The 22,576-nt window shown below is 45.5% G+C and overlaps 1 non-coding gene across 1 annotated transcript; it reads left to right on the plus strand.

Annotated features, from left to right (window-relative positions):
* The first annotated feature begins 22,262 nt into the window (after positions 1–22,262).
* Positions 22,263–22,369, plus strand: LOC129406945 (U6 spliceosomal RNA). The gene has a single exon (XR_008631352.1). It is a non-coding gene; the product is annotated as a U6 spliceosomal RNA (small nuclear RNA).
* Positions 22,370–22,576: the final 207 nt, after the last annotated feature.

Genomic DNA, 22,576 nt, shown 5'->3' on the forward strand with positions numbered 1-22,576 from the left:
AGATTCCTGAGATTCCAGAGCGAAGCTTAAATCCTGAGTATGCCCCCTCACTCACACACACGCACAGACACTCTCTCTCTCTCTCTCTCTCTCTCTCTCTCTCTCTCTTTCTCTCTCTCCAGTTATGAAGAGACTTGCAGGTTCCAGAGCAAAGACAGATTGTCTATATGGTTGTCTCGAGAGTTCTCGAGTAAACCCAGCGCTGTGTGGGGCTGTTTCTGCTTCTTTGGGAGACAATATTTCTGCAGGGCTGAGTGTTGGAATGTTGGGCAAAGATGTACCCCTTCTTCCTACATTTGGGGAGGGGAACGGCTCCATTCAGTGGGACATGAGGTACCTCGTGTCTGCTTTAGTTTTGTTCAGGGGCTACACCATGTGTTGCTCAAGGCTGAATCCTGACTCTAGGCTCAAGGACACACATGGCAGGGCTCAGGGTCCCTATGATGAGGAATAATACTGGGTGGGCTGTGAGCAAGGCAATTGCCTTCCCGGCTGTAGCATCTCTCCAGCACTAAGCACTAGTGTCCGAGCTGTTAAGTACCCTCTTCAGCCCCAGAGTTTCAGAACTGACTGCTTGTGGGGTCTCAGCCCCTCTGGACCCTGATTCAAATGTTGAAAGCTGTTCCCAGAGAAGCGATACCTCTCATGGCCAGGATGGCACGTACATGGTGGAATAAGTTCCCTGTCATCAAGGAACTTTCTAGAAACTGTTCAGAATACTACTCTCTTTTCCCAGTCTTGCAGTGAAACATGAATCCCAGTGAAGACATGTTGGGGACGGGCCTGGGCACCCTCTGTCTCTGTCCCTGTAAACAGGGATTGTGTGAGGAGGGGGCCTAGGCACCCCCTACCTTAGTTCCTGTAAACAGGAATGAGTATGGAGAAACGTGGCATGAGGCGAGTCATCCCCTGACAGCCAACCTTGACAGGCGGCCGAAGGGCCACCATGCTCTGGCGGCCAGCCTGGAAAGGGGGTTGAAGTGCCACCATGCTCTGGCAACCTGCCTCGAGAGAAAAGTTGAAGGGCCATCAAGCTCTGGCAGCTGGACTCAAGAGGGGCAGAAGGGAGGATTGGCTCGCATCTGCCATGGCCATGCTCAAGGCCACATCTGCTTTCCCATGTTTCTCAAGGCTGAGAGAAGGAACCGAAAAACAAGTAATATTGGCAAAAATAAAGTTGCCTGCACTGCTTGAATAATGTTTATGCCGCTTATGTAACCTGCTGATCGTTGCTAAAATAGACTATATAAACCCGCTTGGATTTCAATAAACTTGCTGTATGCCGTATATTGCATACAGTCCTCCCTAGCCCACTCAACTCTCATTCCCTCTCTCCGGCCGAGGTTCAAGTTGGCCGAGTGGCCCGAGGCAAGTGGCGCCCAAACACAGGGACCGGAGAACGAGGGAGTCAATGAAGAGTCCCCAGCAAGAAGAGACGCGTCGTAAGTAAATAAAAGAAATTTAAAGGAATTTCTGGAATTCTGGGATATTGTTGTAAATATATAGGAGTAAAATGGGGCAAGCTTCTAGCCACCAGCAGCTTTTTGCGCAAGCTTTGCAGATGATGTTCACAGCAAAAGGCTTGAAAATGCAGGAGAAGCAGATAGAAGCATTTCTTGCGCATGTGAGGAACGTTTGTTCTTGGTTTCCTAAGGAGGGTTATTTTGAATGAAATGACATGGAGACAAGTAGGGCATGTGCTTCAGCAGTATTATAATAATTGTGGTCAAGCTGAGACGCCTATAGATATTTTTGCGCTTTGGCAATTTATAATGGACAATATTAGCCTTTCTTCTATTCCGGAGCCAAGGACATGGGAAATCGTATTCCCTAGTCCTGTATCTTCTGCTTCTTCCCTTTCTGCAGAAATGTATACCCTTGTAATGCTTTCCTCTGTAGCTTCTTATAAGTCATTCCGAGCTGAACTGATGCATGATGACAATCGGGAAGAGACAGAAAAGCGGGAGGAGGAAGGAGAACAGTTAAGCAAACCAGAGTCTGCTAGGGGGTCTCTCAGCACCGACTCTGGAGATATTAGTCCCCAGTTATGGGAACAATTGGAAAAACTTGGCCTGACAGGAATGGGTTGAGAAAGTGTCTGCCAAGTTAAAAATTAGAAGCTTTGTAAAACAGTGCAAGAATAAAATTAGTTTGTGTGTTTGCTTGGGCTGCTATTTAAAAATTTGATACATTTATTGGCTTTCTGTGTGCGTGTCCGGAAGCATGTTAGTGCTGTAAAATTATTAAGAGTGTCTGGTGTAAAAATCTTATCATTTGAGATAATTAAGAACTAAAGTTAAAGTCAATAACGGTAACATCCGACCCCCTTAAGTTTACAACAACTTTGTCATCAATTATTTTGCCGGCTTTATGTTATTAAGAGCTCTGTCTTGACCCAGTTAGAAAGCAGGAGACAGTCTGGTTAGGCTGAGAAAGTGAGGCAATCCCAATCTGCCGACAGGGTTAATTTTTGCCCTGGGGAATGCCCCTTTCTTTCTCAGCCCATCAGTTTTCTCCCTGCCATTCCTGAAGGGTCAGATCGATCGATCAAGTATATATGTGTACATGTCTATGTGCTGTTTGTTGTCTTTTTGTCTGTCTGTCTGTCTGTGTTGAGTACTCAAATATTAGAGTTAGGTTAAAATCAGAAGTAGAAATCCTTAAACCTGGACAAGCAGCATTTTCACAAGAGGTCAGAGTGACATGCAACTCTACACTTTAAAAAGTCTATGTGTTTTGGGACTTGTTGACCAGGTTTAAACAAAGATTTCTCAGCAGGATACTAAGCCTACAGAAAAATTTAAGTGCCCAATCTAAAAGTTCTTATTGATGGATATTAGCAGTTGAAATTCTTTTGAGCTCCAGAATCTGTATTATCTAGAAAAAAGCTTCCGAATTAGAGCCTGAAACTAAAGTAAAATTAGAGTTCAAAGTATGCAAGTCTTTATTATAAGCCTCAGACAATTGTAATGAAAGATTAAGATTAGGCCACTTTATAAAACAACAGAGGCACAGAAGCCTGCTAGGGGGTCTCTCAGCACCGACTCTGGAGATATTAGTCCCCAGTTCTGTTTCCAAAAATATTGGCAGTTCTGGTGTTTTCTTACACTAATATGTGTATTTGTTTACATCTCTATTGGATTGTTAAAATGTGTATTGAAGTAATTACGGTACCTAAAAACAGCTAAACTTATCAAAGTGGTTGCAAAATATATCCTATCAGTGTTTTATTTGATCTCTGAAACTTTTGATAACATTTAGTTAGCAAAAAAAAAAAGTCATAATGGGTTAATCTCTGGTGTCTGCCTGATTATCTGAAGTTGAGCCCTTGTAAAAGTTTTAAAGACAACAGGTTTCCCTGCTGACATTTCAGACCAGCTTCAAGTCTTCTTGCTGAAGGAAAAAATGTGAGTCATTTTAAATCCAAAGAATGAAAACCGCCTTTTTGGCTTTAGTTTGCAGCTGAACAGAGGCAACTGCGCGCCCACCCCACCTTTTCTCAGCCGAGCCCAACTAGAGCTGAGAATGGTGATAACTCACAACCTTGCTGATTTCAGTTTTAAAGTTAATGAGTTAATATCTAGGAGTTTAAAGTTTTTGAATGCCTTTTGAAAGAATATATTCCAAAAATCAGATATGTATTTGTGGTGAAAAAATTAATTAAAATTTAAAGTATTTTGGCAAGAGAGTTTTGTTTCAAGAATTATGAAAGAAAATTGGAAATAAAACAGAAAAGTAGAAGGAATATTTGACCTTCATATTAAGATAAACATAGGCAATCCAAAACTTTGTTCCCTTTCTCTATATTAAGTTAATTTTAAGGTTTGCCTAACAATGCAGGCTTAACCTGCATATATAGCTATTTGAGTTCTGTACTGAAGAAAACTTACAATGGAACTTAAAGTCATTTCATAAATAAGCTACAGAATGTAGTCCACTGAAGTGATGAAGTGGGCAAAGTTTGAAGGAATATGTGAGTAAATTAAATATATGCATGTTGTGAGCATTTTAACCCTCTTTTATCCGTATTTTCCTACAGTTTGGAATCATGAGCTCTAGTACTTTTTGTCTTTATCTGGAGAAATTGATAATTATTACTCTGAAATTTGACTTACCCAGCTTCATTGCCATTTAAAACTTGCTTTTATATTATTATTATTTTTTTTGACTGAAGCTGATAGTAAGCGATTTGCTTTCAGTGTTCCTTGTACTAATTTGAGTCAATCCAAGCAGGAGTAGAAGTCAATTACTTTTTGGTAAATATCCTAGTACAATTATTGTTCCTTATACAAAACAGGAAGTTGATTGGCTATTTCAAACATCGGAGACATGGGCGCTAGCATTTTTGTCTTTTGCTGGAGTTATTGATAATCACTATGCTGCTGATAAGTTGTTTCAATTCTCATTACGAACCTCTTATATTTTTCCAAAGGTATTTGTTCACAATCCTTTGCCTCAAGCTTTAACTGTTTTTACTGATGGCTCCTCTAATGGCTACGCTGCATACACCATTGATGGTGACACTCATGTCTTTACAACAAAACAAGGAGCTGCACAAGTTGCTGAACTGCATGCTGTTTTAGAAGTTATTAAGAAATATAATCAAAAACTTACATCTATACTGATAGTACGTAGCCAAAGCCATAGGTCCTCTGGAGACTGCCATTCTAAATCATGGTTCTCCTTCTCCTATAGGGAGATTATTCTTTTTTTTTTTTTTAAATTTTTTTATTGAATCACCAAGTGGAGGGTTACAAAGTTCTCAGGATTATGTCAGTTATACAATACTCAAACACCCTTCCCTTCACCAGTGCCCATCTTCCATCACCAACCCCCCCAGTATATCTGCCGCCCCCTCCCACCTCCCCAGTCCCCACCCTTGTACGTGATAAGTTTCACTTCATTTACGCTTATCTCGATTACATTCCATGTTTCAACACACAACTCACTACCGTTGCTGGGGTTTCCCCCCAAAAAGAAAAAGACAGTCCTATTGCCAAGGAGGCATTTGATAGTTCTCCATTGCTAAGAATATAGAGATATTAAGTCCCGCTGTTTGTTACATAACTTTTCTTTTTCCCCCTTGCCCCGCGTCACCGAGTTCACGCCTGTTTAGTAATCCCCACGCTGTCTGACAAAGGGAAAAAAAAAACGAAGAGGATGGTTATTTCCCGTCATCAGCCGGCGTGGGGCTCTGGCTTAGTTGATAGTCTACTAGAGTGTCTGCAAGCAGTTTCTGGAACCAAAGGTCTTGCGCTGATATCGGCTCCGGCTCGAGATACCACCAGCGTCCCGCTGGTCCATGTACATAATTTTCCCCCTTATATCCCATTCCCACGCCACCAGGTCTGTTTGCTTAATGGACATCACACTATGTTTGACACCACGCCACGTTTCTTCCCGAGAAAGAAGGATATTTCTTCTCAGCCGGCGTGGGGATATAGCTTAGTTCAGTCTAGAGAGATGGCTACCACTTTGATTGCCTTCAATATTTCAACAAAATACTTACTATTCTTGTTAGGATCACCCACAAAAGTCCGACCCATTAAGAAGGAACCATTACATATTGCTGATACTAAGATGACATTAGGTCGCGCGGCCGCAGCAGCTGCCGCGCTGTTTTGGGTTTCTATCTAAAGTCCAGGGAAAATTCTGTCTGAAATTCTATCACTACAATCTTTTACCCTTTTATGGTGCTCATAAGATGGGAAAACCTAGAGAAATACCGCCCCCCCCCCCCCCCCCGCACGGGCGGAAGTGGGAAAGCTCCCTTGTCCTCCTCCGTCATACTGGGGCTGCGGGAGCGGAGAAGTGGGAAAGCCCAGGTGGCTGCACTCTCTTTAAGTGTCCGATGTGGGCGGAGACCGGTACTTCCCTGCCCTCGATCTTAGGGAGATTATTCTTAAGGCTACAGTTATACATCCAAGCTAGACAACATCCTATTTTTATTGGCTATTTGCGGTCACATTCCAAATTACCTGGCCCTCTAGCATTGGGAAATGAAAAAAAAAACAGATCAAGCAATCCGGCTTCACCCAGTTTTAACTCCTGCTTCCTCTCATGCTATTCATCATCAAAATTCTAGAGCCCTTCAACAACAGTTTGGTATCACCCGTGAGGCTGCTAGACAAGTTGTTAAAACATGTCCAACTTGTGCACCTCACCTTCCTGTTCCTCATCTTGGAATCAATCCTAGAGGACTTTTGCCAAATGAACTATGGACGTTACACATGAGAGCTCTTTTGGCAATCTTAAATATATTCATGTGTCTGAAAAAATGCTCTACGTCACTAATCGTCAGAGAGATGCAGATCAAAACGACCATGAGATACCATCTCACACCACAGAGACTAGCACACATCCAAAAGAACAAAAGCAACCGCTGTTGGAGAGGATGTGGGGAGAAAGGGACCCTTCTACACTGCTGGTGGGAATGCCGGCTAGTTCAGCCCTTTTGGAAAACAGTATGGACGATTCTCAAAAAACTAGAGGTTGAGTTCCCATTTGACCTAGCAATACCACTGCTGGGAATATATCCCAGAAAAGCCAAAAAGTATAGTCGAAGTGACATATGCACTTATATGTTCACCGCAGCACTGTTTACAATAGCCAGAATCTGGAAAAAACCCGAGTGCCCTAGAACAGATGACTGGTTGAAGAAACTCTGGTACATCTATACAATGGAATACTATGCAGCTGTTAGAAAAAATGAGGTCATGACGTTTGCATATAAGTGGATCAACATGGAAAGTATCATGCTAAGTGAAATGAGTCAGAAAGAGAGAGACAGACATAGAAAGATTGCACTCATCTGTGGAATATAGAATAATAGACTATAAGACTAACGCCCAAGAATAGTAGAAATAAGTACCAGGAGGTTGTCACCATGGCTTGGAGGCTGGTCTCTCATTCTGGGTAACTCAGGGAAGGGACCACCAAGTAAAATGTGGTTGGAGGTCATGTGGGGGAAGGGTGATGTGGGCCGAATACAGACTGGAGACTGAACACAATGGCCACTCAACACCTTTATTGCAAACCACAACACCTAATCAGAGAGAGAGAACAAAAGGGAATTCCCTGCCATAGTGGCAGGGTGGGGTGGGGGGAGACGGGACTGGGGAGGGGGGGAGGGATGTTGGGTTTACTGGTGGTGGAGAATGGGCACTGGTGAAGGGATGGGTTATTGAACTTTGTATGGGGGAAACATGAGCACAAAGATGTATGGATCTGTAACTGTACCCTCACGATGACTCTCTAATTAAAAATATAAATAAAAATAATAAAAAAATATATATTCATGTGTCTGTTGATACTTATTCAGGACTTATTTTTGCTACCCTCCAAACAGAAGAAGCATTTAAAGATGTTGCACGCCATTATTTAACTCAATTTGCCTTTTATGGAATACCACACCAATTAAAACAGACAATGGTCCCGGTTATCTTAATAAAGCATTTACAAAATCTTGTGACATTTTTGGTGTAAAACATGTACTGGTATTCCTTGCAATCCTCAAGAACAAGCAATTGTTGAGCGTGCTAATCGTTCTCTCAAAATTATGTTACAAAAATTAAAAAGAAAAAAGGAGGAAATGGTGGTGAATTACAAGCCTACACCACATAATTTGTTAAATCATGCTCTTTAAATTTTGAATATTTTTAATTTGGACCAGGATGGACTTTCAGCATTGGATAAATTTTGGAAAAGTTCCCCTGGGCAACAACCTACACCTGAGGTCCTTTGGAAGGACCCCGTTACCAACAAATGGAATGGTCCAGACCCGTTACTAACTTGGGGCAGAGGACATGTTTGTATATTTTCCAGAGACCAACATGAGCCGAGATGGATACCGGAGAGATTCGTCCGGACCGTGGAGACGAAGAAGAAAGAGACCCTTGAGGAAAACAGCCAAAAGGATGAGTCAGATGACTCTCCAGGTCAGGGATAATATTCCCAGAGGTTTGCTTAAGCCAGAGACAGCAGTCATGGCTATAGTACAGGGAGCATTTCAACTGCTCCAAAAGATTGGCAACAAATCAGTTTTGCTATTTGTGGCCTTCCTGGCCATAGGGGTGAACACTGCTGATGGGGAGCAGTATTGGACCTATATACCGGACCCTCCCGTTCTGCAAGCAGCTGCTTGGGGAGGGCTAACGGTTCCAATTTACACCAACTGCACACCTCTGGTGGGAGGATACTCAGCTTCTCATCTGAGCTGGGAAAGGGGATTTTTTAACTTTTCTGGGATGAGTCACTTAACACCCATTTGCTTACATAATAATAGGACAAAAAGAGCAGCCTATGGATGCCTCCCATTGAAGACATTGATGTATTACCGTCCATGACAAGAAAGCTGCCTGGGTGATCCATGCCGCCTTTGCTACAACACCACGCAGATCCTGGTCACTGGACTGGCCTTCCCAAACTCTCCCACGCAGCGTGATGTTCCTGCACCCCCGCTCTCAGTGTGTGAATCCCCTACACAAGACTCTTGGCATCCTGTATGGCCTCGGTGTCATGCTGAAAAGGCTCCTATCTACACTGCTGGAAACATCACCTGGGTCTCCTGGCATTCCTCGGGGAGATGAGACTGTACTTGGTGTTGGTCAATTTTGGATGACTGATTCCGCTTGGGGGTTGCTTGGTGAAGGACTACAACAAAGTACTTGGAAATTGGCATTGGCCATGACTAAGGACAATTATTCTCGACCTGATAATCAAGAGAACTTTGAACCCGAGGCGAAGGGAGATGTTAAGGTACAATTGTCTGTTAATGGGAGAAATTGGCATTATGGAGGATCGCTTAAGGCATGTGTACCATTCGCTTGAGGTCTTATGATAGGAAATGTGAGTATAAGTAAGACAAAATCTGGTTGGGATATTACATGTGAGAACTGTACCTTGTCTAACTGTGTGATGGGAATAGGGGACGAAAAGCAGCTCTTGATTGTGCACCAGCCTGCATTTTTGCTTGTTCCCACCAATATTTCTGGGGAATGGGTAGATGAAAGCAGGGCAGATATCTGGAGAAAAATCACTAATGCATTGGCTAGAAAAAAGAGATTTGTTGGAATGATGATTGCTGGGATTCTTGCTCTCATAGCTTGATTGCTTCAGCAACCACTGCTGGAGTTGCTTTAGCCAGAGAAGTTCAGACCACTCATACAGTAAACATGATGGGTAGGAATGTTAGTAAGGCTCTCAATATTCAGGAAGACATAGACAGAAAGATGGAAGAGGGATTGAATGCATTATGGGATACTGTGCAAGCTATTGGGTATGAGGTACTTGTATTGTGGGTGAAGACTAGCCTCCGCTGTCACAAGCAATATCAGTGGATATGTGTGACCCATAAGAAATATAATGATACCCAATACCCTTGGGAGTGAGTTAAAAATCGTGTATTGGGGATTTGGCATCATGCTAATGCTAGTTTGGACTTGATGCAGTTGTATCAGGAGATATTGGATCTCCAAAATTCCCCTCCTCTAGCTGAAGGAGATTTAACAACAGATTTCTTACAGGCTCTTGATAAGGTTTTGGATCCAGCGTGGATGATGCACGCATTAGTGGGCAGGTTTATATATAATGTTTATTATTGTACCTTGCTTGCTTAAAATGTTGTTTTTAATATTCAAAGATTGTAGTTCCACGTACATACTCTGCAAATTAGAAATGGACAGCCTGTCCAGCTTTGAGAAAGGGAAGGGGGAGATGTTGGGGACGGGCCTGGGCACCCTCTGCATCTGTCCCTGTAAACAGGGATTGGGTGAGGAGGGGGCCTAGGCACCCTCTACCTTAGTTACTGTAAACAGAAATGAGTATGGAGAAATGTGGCATGAGGGCAAGTCATCCCCTGACAGCCAACCTTGACAGGCGGCCGAAGGGCCACCATGCTCTGGCAGCTGGACTCAAGAGGGGCAGATGGGAGGATTGGCTCACGTCTGCCATGGCCATGCTCAAGGCCACATCTGCTTTCCCATGTTTCTCAAGGCTGAGAGAAGGAACCAAAAAACAAGTAATATTGGCAAAAATAAAGTTGCCTGCACTGCTTGAATAATGTTTATGCCACTTATGTAACCTGCTGATCGTTGCTAAAATAAGACTATATAAACCTGCTTGGATTTCAATAAACTTGCTGTATGCCGTATATTGCATGCAGTCCTCCCTAGCCCACTCAACTCTCATTCCCTCTCTCCGGCCGAGGTTCAAGTTGGCCAAGTGGGCTTCATCAAAGACAGACTTATAGTTTTGCAAAACAATTTATTTGAAACACCAGAACTCAGAAACATGGACAAGACGCCCTGTAGCATCACATCCCACACCAACCCTCCCTGGCGTCCCTCTTGCAGAAGATCCGGTCTCTGTGTACACGGCATCACTGGTGAAGGTGATGAAAGCGGGCTGGATGGGTGTTCTGGTGTCCACCATCACTGGACCATCCCCAGAGACATAGTCTTTAGGGAGCAGCCGAGGGGAGCAGATACTGATCCAGCTCAGTGACGTCATCGTCCCCGGGGATCCAATACATCTGGATAAATTCATCAATACTCTGGGTACTGGATGCCCACGGGGCCTGAGACACATCCAGATGTATGTCATCCAATGGGTCCTTAGGCTCAGAATCCTGCGCTGGGCTCCAATGAGATGCTCCTGCCCCTCTGGAGTGCTCCCCATCTGAGGCCTGGGGTGCTCCCAGGTTCAAGGAGCTGCAAGTGCTGGCAGAGCTGGGAGAAGATTCCAGGGAATGCTGGGGAGAGCTGGGATCCCCCCCATTCCCTGCTAGGCACTGGGTCGGTGGCAAACTCCCCCTCTCTGGATTCATTCTCTTTCTTTTTACTCGCTGGTTCTTGAACCAACCCTAGGGACACAGAAGAGAAATTCTGTTAAGTGGGTGAAAAGGGAAAGGTCACCTCTATTTTTTTCTAATGGGGTCACACCTCATGATGCACAGGTTTTACTCCTGGCTTTGTACTCAGAAATTACTCCTGGAGGTGCTCAGGGGACCATATGGGATGCTGGGAATTGAACCCGGGTTGCCCGTGTGCAAGGCAAATGCCCTACCCGCTGTGCCATTGCTCCAGCCCCTCATGCAGTCTCTTACCTGAACCACATACATGTCCAACCCTGTTTCTGATGCCAGACTCTGGAGTTCGGCCCTGCCTGGGCTGTTGTTCTTCTGGAATGCGTCTCTGAGCGCATTCAGCTGTGCCGGGCTGAACCTTGTGCGGGTCTTGTGAGCACGTTTTCCATTCCCTGCAGAAAACAGACAGAGGGTCTAGGAAACCGAAGGGCTCAAAAATGACTTCCCAGAGCAAGAGGATCAGGGATCCTGCTCCTGGGAGCCGTGCTCACACTGACACGCCCACCCTGAGCTCCCCCAAGGGTGTTCATAGACTGGGAGAGACTCTCACAGCAGCACCCACACTATTGGGCTAGAGATCTCAACACAGCTGGACAAACGGCAGCCTCACTTGGGGACAAACTCTGCAAGAAACTCAGGAGAGGACAATGCTATGCTGCTGAACTTCCTGGCACCCCTAGTGGTCTCTGCACCCACCAGAGAGATCCCTGAGCACAGGACCAGGCCTGAACCCTGAACACAACAATCCTGCCCCCACATACTTACAATAGGAAAAAAAAAAGAGAAAAGAAACTCAAGAGAAAGAATGACAGTGAGGCAGAAATGAAAAGTATCCTCTTGTTTCTCCTGGGTAAAATGGCCAAATAGGCAAAAAGAGAAAAGAGAAAAGGACAGGACCCCGGAGCCGACGCAGACGATGGGGGGAGGTCCTGATCCCGAAAAGTAAAAGTGGGGAACACCATCGAGGTTTTCAAGGCTCACTGTTGTGCAAAATCCCTGCAAATCGTGAACCAAAGTTCACAGTTACCTCAAAGGTTCCCCCAATCATCCACCTCCATATCCAACCCAACACTTCTTACCCTTTGTCTATCTTACCTTCCATCGAATATCCGGAGGGCGATGGACATCCACGGCTGTTGTGCTCTCTGAGTTCCAGAGTGAAGTTTATGACTGGCTTTGGACTCAGCAGCCTCATTTATAGGAAACACAGAAGTAATAGGATTTGAGGATAAGGCCACACCCTATAGTGACCAATCACATCTCCGTATTCATAGGATTCCTGGCTAAGCCACACCCTATGGGGACCACTCATATCTCCACACTTGTAGCATCCCTGGCTAAGACCACACACTCCATTGCCCAAATCAGAAACGCTAATGAATAGTCAGTAGTAGGACCTCAGTCTTTTTTTTTTTTTTTTTTTTGGTTTTTGGGTCACACCCGGCGATGCACAGGGGTTACTCCTGGCTCTTCACTCAGGAATTACCCCTGGCGTTGCTCAGGGGACCATATGTGATGCTGGGATTAGAACCCGGGTCGGCCGCATTTAAGGCAAACGCCCTACCCGCTGTGTTCGCTCCAGCCCCCAGTCTTTTTTTTTTTTGTTTTAATGAAATAAAATAAGCATGTATACTTCAAAAAACGGGAGAGCCTGGAAAACTCCCCATCCTATATTCATATGCCAAAAGCAGTAACAATGATGGGTCTCATTCCCCTGACCCTGAAAGAGCCTCCAATGCGGCACTGTTGGGAAGGACGAGTAAAGAGAGGCTTCTAAAATCTCAGGGCTAGGACGAATGGAGACATTACTGAGACCTCTCGAGAACATCAACAATTAATGGGATGACGATGATGATGATGATGATTTAAAAAAAAAGTGCACACTGTGAAGCCCTGGGGTCTTGGCCTCCAGAGAATGAAGACAGAGCTCCCTTGTGGCCCAGCACCCTCACTGGTGGTATCTGTCCTCAGGAAATGGAAACATGAACCCAGAACACTGTCATTCCACCCCCAGCCTTGCTGGCTTCCTTATACAAAAGAGCCAAACTCTGGGAGCCACTGAAGTGCCCATTCTTAAGAAGTGGGTCAGGAAGACAGGGTCTGTGCATGCTGTGCTACGTTGATCATCAGTGAAACAAGACAGAAGGGGCCAATTGATAGTACAGTGAAGAGGGTATTGGTTTTGCTTGCATGTGGGGTTTGACCCCCAGCATCCCATATTGTCCCCAGAGTCTGCCAGGTACAATATCTGATTCCGAGTGGGGTCTGAACTCTTGGCACAGCTGGGTGTGACCCCCAAACAAAAAAGATATGGAAGGAGCTTTAGCCATAGTATAGCATAGGGAGGAAATTTGCCTTGCACACAACAGGCCCAGGTTCGATCCCCAGCACATCATGGGTCCAAAAGCGCTGCTAGCAGTCATTTCTGAGTGGAGAGCCAGGAGTAACCCCTGAGCATCTCCGGGTGTGACGAAAAAAGAAAAAAAAAACCGTATACGGAATATGGCCATTGGCTGTACAAGGGAAAGGGACTTTAGGGGAGTAAGAAAAGCGAAATTACTGGAAGGGAAAGGACCAGCATGGCACTGTTCCACCCAGATGTAGATGCCACACAGGTTTCATGGCTGATATTGAGCAAGCGAGACGAATGGACAAACCAGTGAGTGTGGAAATCCTAAGGCTTCCTGAAGGGAACTGTACGAAAGGGAGCCAAGATAGGTAGTTGTAAAAAAGCAGGGATGATTTTTTTTTTTCCTTTTTGGGTCAGATGCAGCAATGCTCAGGGGTTACTCCAGGCTCTGCGTTCAGGAATTGCTCCTGGATCTACGAATTGCTACAGGATCTACGAGCAGTAAATAAAACCATGGTCATTTTCAGGACGCTTCAACCTGGACTGCCGTCCCCAGCAGCCATTCCTTCAGAAATATATAAGATAGTACTCGATTTAAAAGACTGCTTCTTCTCAATTCCCTTGCATCCTGATGATCGCCCCCGTTTTGCCTTTAGTTTGCCAGCTATTAATTATAAAGAGCCCATGCAACGTTTTCAATGGAAGGTTTTACCCCAGGGAATGGCAAATAGCCCCACACTGTGTCAAAAATTTGTGGCTCAAATTCTTGCTCCCATTAGGGCACCATGGCCCGACATCTATATGATCCATTATATGGATGATATACTGCTTGCTGGATCTGACCCACAGGCCACTATGCTCTGTTGCAATAAGGTGATCCGTGCGTTTACTCAGTCTGGCTTTCAAATTGCCCCCGAAAAAATTCAGATCGCTGACCCTTATACCTTTTTTGGATTTCGTCTTCAGGGGTCCCGTGTACTTTTGCAAAAAACGCAGCTGAAGCTTACTTCGTTAAAGACACTACATGATTTTCAACAACTGCTTGGGCATATTACATGGCTCAGTCCCTATCTGAAACTTACCAAGGGAGACCTTATGCCCCTTTATCACCTTTTGCGCGGTGATGCTGACCCTTCTTCCCCTCGGAGTCTGACACCAGCAGCCCGAGAATCCCTAGTTCTCATAGATAAAGCAATTGAAGGTCACTTTGTTTGCTCTCTAGATTATCAGCGCCCTTTTCACCTCCTTATCTTCGCTACTCCTCATTCCCCCACAGGCTTAATTTGGCAGGAAAACCCTGTTTCTTGGATTCACCTTCCTGCCACACCAAAGAAAGTTCTTGTACCCTACTATCTCTTAGTGGCATCCTTAATTATTGAAGGAAGGAGTTTCTCTCGCAGACACTTTGGTCTTGAACCGGCTTCTGTTATTCAACCCTACGATAAGGAACAGATAGATTGGCTTCTTCAAAATACTGATGATTGGCCCATCGCCTGCGCTTCCTTTTCAGGAATTTTAGATAATCATTATCCCTCCAATAAGTTGATACAATTTATGGCTTTACATCAATGGGTTTTTCCCGTTGTCACTAAGACCAGCCCTATCCCTGGGGCTAAAGTGATTTTTCACTGATGGATCCTCTAACGGCCAGGCCGCCTATGCCTGTGAGGGTGAGACTGTTTCTTTTTCCACAAAGGAGTCCTCTGCTCAGCTGGTTGAACTCACTAGCTGTTCTAATGGTTTTTAAAATTTTTTCCCTTCTTCCTTTCAATTTATACACGGATGGTGCCTGTGTGGTCTTCTCCATACCATTACTAGAGACTATTAGTTACATAAAACCCTCCTCCCCCGCAACATCATTGTTTTTGCAAATCCAAAAGTATATTCGCTCCCGGCGAGCTCCATTTTTCATAGGCCATCTTCGTGCCCACACTAACCTCCCTGGGCCACTGGCGGCAGGTAATCACTTGGCAGATTTGGCCACCCGATCTTTCACAGCGCTAACTCTACAAACAGTCGTGGCTACAGGAGGCCACGACTGCACATGCCCTTCACCATCTAAATGCGCAAGCCCTTCACCATCTAAATGCTCAAACTCTCCGCCTTATGTTTAAAATCATGCGTGAGCAGTCACGGCAGATTGTGCGCCAGTGCCCTTCCTGTGTATCCCTTCTACCCGTGCCTCACTTAGGGGTCAATCCCCGAGGACTAGTCCCTAACGCCATCTGGCAAATGGATGTTACTCATATTCCTTCCTTCGGGCAGCTTAAACACATGCATGTGACTATTGACACCTTTAGTGGGTTTATTTGCGCCTCAGCCCAGACTGGAGAGGCCTCAAAAAATGTCATTGCTCATGTCTTGCACTGCTTTTTTGTACTGGGCAAACCACAGCTAATAAAAACAGACAATGGTCCAGGATACACTGGAAAAAAGTTTGAGCATTTTTGTAAGAAGCTGCAGATTTCCCATCGTACAGGGATCCCCTATAACCCTCAAGGGCAGGGGATAGTGGAGCGAGCCCATCTCATGCTTAAATCATATATTCAAAAGCTCCTGACAGAAAAGGAACTGTACCCAGCCTCACTTTCCCCTAAGACGTTACTATCTCATGCTTTGTTTGTCATGAACTTTCTTATACTGGACAAAGAAGGCCGCAGCGCAGCGGATATTTTCTAATTAGAATGTGGCGCCTACAAAGAAATTGAAATTTTCAATCTAGATTTCATATTGGAAGAACATTAATAGTTATTAACAGTTGAAATCCTCTTGAATTCCAGTGAGCTAAACATATCTATTGGACTTACATTCCTCACCCTCCACTTTTACAGGTTGTAGATTGAACCATGCCAGGACCCCATATCTGGGATAACAATTCCTTTCTTTTACCCCCTCCATGGGATTCACAGATGCCTCAGCTGCCGAATAAAGAAGAAACACCTTTTATTTTTTTCTCTAGGATACTCACTTGATCCTGTCTGCATTGGAGTGCCTCCCTGTCTCCCTCTTCACCTTCAGACTTGGATTCATACCAAGTCCCAAATTCATACTACCTCTGATCACTCGCAAAAAGATTCTTTTCTGGTGATTGTGCATTATTTACCTGTCTCAATTTTTCCCTCTCAATCCAAGATTCTCCCCACAGTATAATTTTATTAAGGGCCAGATCGCATATGGTTACCAGTGAACCTGACCAGAGAATGGCAACGCTCTCCTGATAAAGGGCTCCTGAATGAAGACCTGACACAACTGCTCCGGCACTCCTGACAATTCCTTGGGCCCCTGATCACAGCTATCCTGGACTCATTGCTGTAACCACCACTGATGCTGTTGCAGGAATAGTTCTTCAATCCTCGGTCCAGACACACAACTTCGTCTAAACATGACAAAATGACTCTTACCACCCTTGGACAATGCAGGCTACTGTCAACCATGATGCTGAGCAACAATTGGACACTCTACAGCAAATGCTACTTTGGGTCCAGGGCTGGGTTAATATCTTAGAGTAACAAATGAGATTGTTCGAGTGTTTAAGGATCATTGGCTTGATTTGTAGGACCTCATCTTCCCCCAGTTCTTTACCTTGAGGATGCCGGGCTCTCAAGGATTTATTCTTGTGGATCAGGTTGCCAGGCAAAGCACTGCATGGGAGGGCTGATACCCTGGCCCGGCTTCCTGCGAGGTATTCCGGTATAGCTTAGAGGTTACTCCAAAACCAAGGGTTGATGGGGCCTATGAGGAGCCCCCTGCATAGACCCGATCATCCTTTCATTCCTCTCCCTGCAAAAATGGAGTCTTTATGTCACAAGGGATACTGGACAATGCCTCCCCTGACCACATTTAATTTAAAACAAAACAGGGGGAGATGTAGGGAGCCATTTTACCATACTAATCTTATCCTGTCACTATTTGTTTATCACTAGCTAACCCCATGCCACACCTAGCAAAGGTTGCCACTCCTAATCTTACTGATCTTATCCTATCAGCATTTGTTTATTACTAGCTAAATCCCGTGCCACACCCTGCATTTCTATTGGGGGTCCCGGCACCACCTCCTCCCAGCAGGGAGGTATAAATACTGTAACTGCCATAGAATAAATGCCTTTTCTCCCTCCTCCAGGCTCTGCGTCTGTTCATTCGGCTGCCCTACGAAGGGTTCTCCCTGCTGAACAGAACGAGACCTCCACATCGACTTCCACACCTGGGTCGTCCTCATGAAGGCAAATGCCCCACCTGCTGTACTATATCGCTCCAGACCTGATTGTTTTTAATCATCCACATGAACCTTTCAGGGGCTGGAGGGATAGTGCAGGGAGTACTCGCTAGCCTGCTATGCAGGAGACCCGGTTTGACACCCAATACCCGATACCACATGGAGTATCTAGTTATATCCATAGACACTGGAGTGGTAGCACACTGGGTGGGGAGTTTGCCTTGAGAAAGCCGAATCAGGTTCGATTCCTCTGTCCCTCTCGGAGAGTCTTTCAAGCTACCGAGATTATCACTCCTTCATGGCAGAGCCTTGCAAGATACCCTTGGCGTGTTCAATATGCCAAAAAACAGTAACAACAAGTCTCACAAAGGATATGTTACTGGTGCCCACACGAGCATATCGATGAACCACATGACGACAGTGCTACAGTGCTACAGCACTCCAGTCTAGACCACACCCTACAGAACCCTTCACACATGCTAATAGAGTGGGTCCTCAGAGACAGTGCAGTAAGAGATAAGTTGCCGGTCTCACATGGGGCCAACCTCAACCTAACCTAAGCCCATATGAATTGATTGCTGAGAACAGATCCAGGAGTGAGCCCCGAGCACCATTGGATTTGGTGCAGAAGCTGAACAAGCAAAAACAACACAGTGGCAGGATCCAGGCTAAGGTCACGGCTTAGATGGACAGGGAGGAGGAAGGAGAGGCTGAAACGTTGGTGCAAACTTCGAGTAGGGGAGGGAATGCACTCCTTCTCGTGACTCCACACCATGCTGTGTTTGTAGAGAATCTCACAGAACACCCAAATTATTGGACAAGAGATCTCAACACAGATGGACACATGAAGCCTCACTGAGGGATAAACTCTGCAGGAAACTCAGGAGAGGAGAAAGTTGGGGTCACCCCCCTGCCAGCCCCTCTGCGAGAGAGAATTCTCCTCTGAGTTCCCACATCTCTCCTGGGAGAACAGTGGCTTGTGGGTCCCTGGGGTCCTACAGCTCATCTCCTGCCCTTGGAATCCCGTCCCGAGTGTTCAGTGTGACGTGGCCTGTATCCCTCTGACCCTCAGGTTTTCCCAACCTACCACCTGCCCCTCCCCCAGCACAGGGTGGCCCACAGGTTCCCCAGTTGCTCCTTGGGCTCTCCTGGTCCTTTCCCATTGTTTTACCATCAGCTCAGAGGATCTGAGGCACAGTCCCAAGGCTCCAACATGGCCCAATTCAACACTCTCTCTTGAGGAAGTGGGAGAATATTTCTGAGAGATAAGCCATGGGGTTGCCCCTCTCACTAGCCAATCCTGACCAGAAGTGCCCTGGGCCCTTCCCATGGGCCCAATCTCATCTCCATTCTGTCCACAGGAAAGTTTTCTCCCTGCTCAGCACCCTCACAATAATTGTGTAGTGCTCCTGTATTTTTTTCAATTTGATATTTTTTGGGGAAGGCCAACTGGTGATCTCCTGGCTTACTCCTGTCTCTGCACTCAGGGATCACGCCTGGCTGTGTTCGGGATGCATATGGAATACCTGATACCACATGTAAACAAGGTGCCAAAGATCAATTAGTTAATCCCCTCATTTCCTTTTATTTCTAGTAGATTTTTATTGCAATCAATATTTTTGTTTTGTTTTGGGGCCACATTTGGTAGTTCTCAGGGTTTATCCTGGCTCCGCACTGAAATCACTCTAGTGGTGAGGAAATGAGATGCAAAGTTCGAAAAATTATGATCGTTTCTATTTGGGGCTGTTAAATTAAATGCTACATTCAAAAAAGAAATAGTGAATGAGGATTTCTTGGCACTCTATCCAACCTCCTGCAATACCAGTTGTTCTTTCTTTTTTATTTAATTTTATTTTATTGAGTCACCATGTGGAAAATTACAATGCTTTCAGGCTTAAGTCTTAGTCATACAATGCTGAAAAAACCATCCCTTCACCAGTGCCCTATCCCACCACCAAAGACAAAAAAAAAAAACAAAACACAGTAGACCTCCCATCCCACCCACCCCCGAACCCCCCTGCCTTGTAACTGATAAAATTTCACTTTACTTTCTATTTACTTTGGTTACATTCAATATTTCAACACAAACCTCACCATTATTATTATTTTTTGAGGGTTTTTTTTATTAGTTTATTTTTAATTAGAGAGTCATCGTGAGGGTACAGTTACTGATCCTTACATCTTTGTGCTCATGTTTCCCCCATACAAAGTTCAATAACCCATCCCTTCACCAGTGCCCATTCTCCACCACCAGTAAACCAAACATCCCTCCCCCCCTCCCCAGTCCCGTCTCCCCCCACCCCACCCTGCCACTATGGCAGGGAATTCCCCTTTGTTCTCTCTCTCTGATTAGGTGTTGTGGCTTGCAATAAAGGTGTTGAGTGGCCATTGTGTTCAGTCTCTAGTCTGTATTCGGCCTGCATCACCCTTCCCCCACATGACCTCCAACCACATCAAAATAACTTTTTAAGGTTGTGCAGGTGCTGGCTCTCTGAGGTTACACAGGGCTGGCTCTCTGAGGTTACACAGGGCTGGCTCTCTGAGGTTACTCAGGTGCTGGCTCTCGGAGGTTGCACAGGTGCTGGCTCTCGGAGGTTGCACAGTGTTGGCTCTCTGAGGTTACTCAGGTGCTGGCTCTCTGAGGTTACACAGGACTGGCTCTCTGAGGTTACATAGGGCTGGCTCTCTGAGGTTACACAGGGCTGGCTCTCGGAGGACAAACCTCACCATTATTATTAGGAGCACCCCACTAGAGTCAGACCTGTTGTGAAGAGAAATGAGGTCTCTTTCTGCTACTGCGGCCTCGCGGTTTTGTATTTCTGTACTTTAACAACTAAGTCCAGGGAGATTTCTTCCGGATATTCGATCATTGCAAGCTTGTAAACCCCATCTGTGGTCATCAGAATACGGCGGTCCCCACGCCCTTCATCCCCGGGAAGGGACAGGCGAGAGAGAGAAATATCTTTCCCCTCCCGGGCGGGCATGGGGTCGCAGCTTAGTTCTCTGGCAGGAAACAGTCTGCTAGGAGCAGTCCATGTTGTAGTTGGTTCAGCTGGGTCTGGATTCACGCGGGTGCAGCTGCGGAGGAGCCGCACATGCGTGCCGCCCCCGGGGTCCTGTTCTTTCTTTTGACATCCTCTGTGGTGTTACAGTTTTTGAGTTTCCTTCATGAGGTAAATAATTTCTCTTCCATTTTTTAGGCCACTGGAAGTTCTAAGCACTTACTCCAGCCTCTGTGAAGAGTCTCACTCCTGGCAGGACTCGGGGACTGTATACAGGGCTGGGGATGAACCTTGGCCAGCTGTGTGCAGGGCAAACACCCTACCCTTATACTCTGTCCACAGGAAGGCTTTCTCCCTTCCCAGCCTCCACCTAAAAATGGAGTAGTGCATTTGTATTCTTTTCAATTTGATATTTTTTGGGGAAGGCCAACTAGTGATCTCCTGGCTTACTCCTGTCTCTGCACTCGGGATTCACTCCTGGCTGTGTTCGGGATGCATATGGGATACCTGATACAATATGTAAACAAGGCGCCCAAGATCAATTAGGTAATCTCCTCTTTTCCTTTTATTGCTAGGTAGTGTTTCATTACAATTTATTTTTTCTGGTTTTGTTTTGGGGCCATATTAGGTATTTATCAGGGTTTTTTTTTGGCTCGGCACTGAAGAATCACTTGTAGTGGTGAATATATGAGATGTAAAGTTCAAAAACTGGGATACTGTCTATTTGGGGCTATTAAGTTAAATCCTACATAAAAAAAAGAAATAGTGAGTGAATGAGGATTTCTTCCACTACAACCAACCACCTCTAACACCAATTGTTTCTTCCTTTTGATATCCTCTCTGGTGTAATGGTTTTCGTTATTCTTCCTAAGGTAAACATTTTTTTCCCCTGTTTTTAGGTCACACTGGCAGTTCTAAGCATGTACTTCCGCCTCTGTGAACTGTCTCACTCCTGGCAGGACTTGGGGACTGTACGCAGGGCTGGGGATGAACCTTGGCGAGCTGCGTGTAGGGAAACACCCACCCGTATATTCTCCCTCTGGCCCCAAATGAATGTTTCTTGCTTAAACTCATCCTCCCACATCCAGGAGAAAGGAAACAGAAAATTACATTGGAATCATGGATTTATTAACAAACAAATAAAAGGGACTTCTGTTAAAAACAATTAACTCGGGGCTGGAGCAATAGCACAGCAGTTAGGGCGTTTGCCTTGCACGCGGCCGACCCGGTTTTGAATCCCAGTATTACATATGGTGCCCTGAGCACCACCAGGGGTAATTCCTGAATGAAGATCCAGAAGTATCCCCTGTGCATCGCAAGGTGTGACCCAAAAACCAAAAAACAAAAACCAATTAACTCCTGGCCCTGACGAGACACCAAGTTTCCACCCATGAACTACTCTTGCGGGTCTTGAACAGCCATGATCCCAGAGGCACACAAATCAAATCTCCGAACATAGCCGCTTTGCCCAGAAATGCATCTGGACTGTGGTGCTGTGCCACACAAGGGGCGGAAGGGTATTTGACCCTTCTGCCATTTTCCCCCTCTGGCATGGTGCCCGCCATCTTTCAGGGTCTATTAGCGAGTCAGGTAGGACACTGCAGTGATGAGACGCAAGGCTCATGGGATGGGGGGTTGTAACCGACCTTAGCCTGCCCTGAGGAGGCAGCCCACGACTGCTCCTCTAGCTCCTGAACGGGACTTGAATCCAGAGGCACACAAACCATATCGAAACCCAGTTGCTTTTGGCAGAAATCCATCCAGGATTATTACTTAAATATCAGAAATCCAAAATTATATGCTCTTCATAATCACAATAGAAAACAAATTATTGTGCTCCCTTCGGCAGCACATACACTAAAATTGGAACGGAAGAGAGAAGATTAGCATGGCCCCTGCGCAAGGATGACACGCAAATTCGTGAAGCGTTCCATATTTTTGGAAAACAGTATGGACGATTCTCAAAAAACTAGAGGTTGAGCTCCCATTTGACCCAGCAATACCACTGCTGGGAATATATCCCAGAAAAGCCAAAAGGTATAGTCGAAGTGACATATGCACTTATATGTTCATCCCGCAGCACTCTTTACAATAGCCAGAATCTGGAAAACACCCGAGTGCCCTAGAACAGATGACTGGTTGAAGAA

Source organism: Sorex araneus, chromosome 8, assembly GCF_027595985.1.
Source record: "Sorex araneus isolate mSorAra2 chromosome 8, mSorAra2.pri, whole genome shotgun sequence".
Classification (NCBI taxonomy): domain Eukaryota; kingdom Metazoa; phylum Chordata; class Mammalia; order Eulipotyphla; family Soricidae; genus Sorex; species Sorex araneus.